The sequence below is a fragment of the Trichosurus vulpecula genome, chromosome 8 (genome assembly GCF_011100635.1).
Source record: "Trichosurus vulpecula isolate mTriVul1 chromosome 8, mTriVul1.pri, whole genome shotgun sequence".
Classification (NCBI taxonomy): Eukaryota; Metazoa; Chordata; class Mammalia; order Diprotodontia; family Phalangeridae; genus Trichosurus; species Trichosurus vulpecula.
The window spans coordinates 166,672,165-166,674,814 of record NC_050580.1 but is presented as its reverse complement, the minus strand read 5'-3'; the positions used below and the strand labels follow the sequence as shown (position 1 = coordinate 166,674,814).

The 2,650-nt window shown below is 40.3% G+C and overlaps 1 non-coding gene across 1 annotated transcript; it reads right to left on the bottom strand.

Moving 5' to 3' along the window:
- Positions 1–365: 365 nt before the first annotated feature.
- LOC118830393 lies at positions 366–493 on the bottom strand. Its single transcript, XR_005009038.1, has one exon. It is a non-coding gene; the product is annotated as a small nucleolar RNA SNORA17 (small nucleolar RNA).
- Positions 494–2,650: the final 2,157 nt, after the last annotated feature.

Below are 2,650 nucleotides of genomic sequence, written 5' to 3'. Positions count from 1 at the left end.
GCGGTTGTGTAAGTAGAGAGAAGAGATTAAATGCAAAACGAGGTAGATATGGCAAGATTTGTCAACTGATTGGATAGGAGATAATGGAGAGTGAGGGGATGAGGATAATGCAGAGATTGTGAGCCTGTAGAACTGGAAGAATGGCCATGCCTTTGACAGAAATTGAGGTTTAGAAGAGTAGCAAGTTTTGGGGAAAAGATCCTGATCTCTGTTTTGGGGCATGTTGAGTTTGAGGACATCCCTGTAGCTTTCCTTAAAACAATCCTGTAAGGTGACTAGTTCAAATATTATTGCTTTCTTTTTTCAGATTAGAAAAAAAAGAACAGAGGCTTTACTCAGAGAAGTTAAGGATCTAAGAACTTAGTTAAGCGACACAGCTAAACATCATGTAGTTCATGGTTCCAAACTCAGGTTGTTGTCTCCAATGTGCCTTCTCTCTGTGGCACCACTACATCTATGTAATTGTACATACATGAAATAGCATATGCACAATTCTAAGGAAGCCTCTGAGAAACACCGAGACAGTGTCATACAGAGTGTATACAAAAGGGCCAGGTACTCAAAAGTAAAGGAAGATTATTGTGAGTCTGGGAGAGCTTTATGGGACGAATGAGCCTTGGATGAAAGCCAAATTTGATTTGAATTGATCTAAAAGTCCATAGCCATTGTAGATTCTTACCCACAGGGGAATGAATACTGAAAATAATGCTTTAAGAGAAGTTACTGCCTGTATGACCTCGTGTAAATTATTCTATCTCTCTGAGCTTCATTTATAAAATGAGGGAGTGGGCTAGATGTGTTCTCTAAAGTCCATTTCTGCTCTAAATCCTAAGACACGTGAACTCTTTACTCTGCACAAAGAGGTGGTGTTGGTGGTAGTGTAGAGGTGGGAAGTGGTGGTGGCTGCAGGAAAGGTAGGGAGAATTGGAAAGGGAGAGATTGGCAGCTAAGCCAACTAGGATCCTTTAAGTGGAACCTGCCATACTTCATAGGATCACAGATTTAAAGCTGGAGGGACCCCCTAGACGTCACCCTGTCCAATCCCTTTATTTCTCAGATGAGAAAACTGCGTCCAGAGGACTGACTGAGATTCCACAGTACTAAGTAGCAGAGTTAGGATTTAATCTCAGGCTCCTAACTTCAAATCCACTGCACTACACATGCAATTAAAGACTTCTGTTAATAAAACAGCTCGCCCATTGTAAAAGCTACAAACCATCAAAATGTGATAATTATTTGGCTGCCAAAGTGAGTGGTTTTAAGGTTATGGGTTCAGGGTCAGTTTAATTTGAATGATGTGACATTGGGGGACTCACATAGTCCTGTATCCCACTGTGTGGCAAAAAATTATCTGATGTTTGATTTAAGATCCGAACACAGTGGTTAATGTGTACCACTGGTTGTTGAAAGAAATGTTGGAAGAGGCAGCTCGGCAGAACCATCAGGTTTTTCAACAGGCCTTCATATACTATGGATTATGCCCAGTGGCAGGTGCCCTGGTCTTAGAAACAAACACCAGGCAGTTCATAATTACTACATAATTCAGTCTGAAGTTTTTGCTTTATTATAAATCCCAGTGAAATTAGTATTCTCTTCACTTGTCTTGCTGATTCCTGACAGTGAGAAGTCCAACATTAAAGGGCCTGATTGAATCATACCACCTGGGCTTGGTTTTGTTTACACTTCATTAAACTTTCATAAATCAAGAATTTGACAGGCCACTGGTGTGGAATTTTCAAATCTCATAATTGTATTTTCTTTTTTCTCCCTCTGATTTTCCCCCTTGCCTCATCATTTTCCTTTCATGCTTAATTTAATAGCTAGGAAAACCTTCTGGACAACCATAGGCATAGGGGAAGGCAACATAACTATTGCAGTTATCAACTATATATTTATTTCTTTGACTTAGAGACCCTAATCCTCTTATATTCACTTTACTTGACTAATTGCAACAGAATTATTTAGCATTTATATTTACAAGACATAGTGATAGATATTGGAAATATAAAGACAAAAAATATCCCTGCCCTCAGAAAGCGTATACTCTGGTAGGGGATACCACATATAGTCAGATAAGTAAATACAAGAAGAAGCAGAGCGCATCAGCATATCTAGGGAGATCAGGAAAGGCTGCCCTTGGGAAGAATGAGTATATTCCAGGGAGGTAGGATAGTCAAGTCATGCTTTTGTTAAGTATCTGTGAGTGCCAGGCACTATGGTAAGTAATGAGGGCCCCGTCTCCCCCCCACCAAAACCCTCCACATTTCTAGTTCTCAAGAAGCTCACAGGCTGATTATGGAGACAACATGTGAAAAACTAATTACAAACAAGATCTATCCAGGATAAATTAGAGATAATCAAGAGACGGAAGGCATTAGTATTAGGCAGACTGGGAAAAGCTTCTTGTAAAAGGTGGGATTTTAGCTGAGACTTGTTGGAAGCCAAGGAAGCCAGGAAGCAGAGAGGAGGAGGGAGAGAATTCCAGGCACAGGGTACAGCCAATGAAAATGCAGATAATTAGGGAGTTGGAAAACTCAAGGAGGCCCAGAGTATGTGAAAGGAATAAGATGTAAGTCAACCAGTAAGTAGAAAGGGTCCAGGTTATGAAAAAGCTTTAAAAGCCCCAAAGAGGATTTCATATTGATCCTGG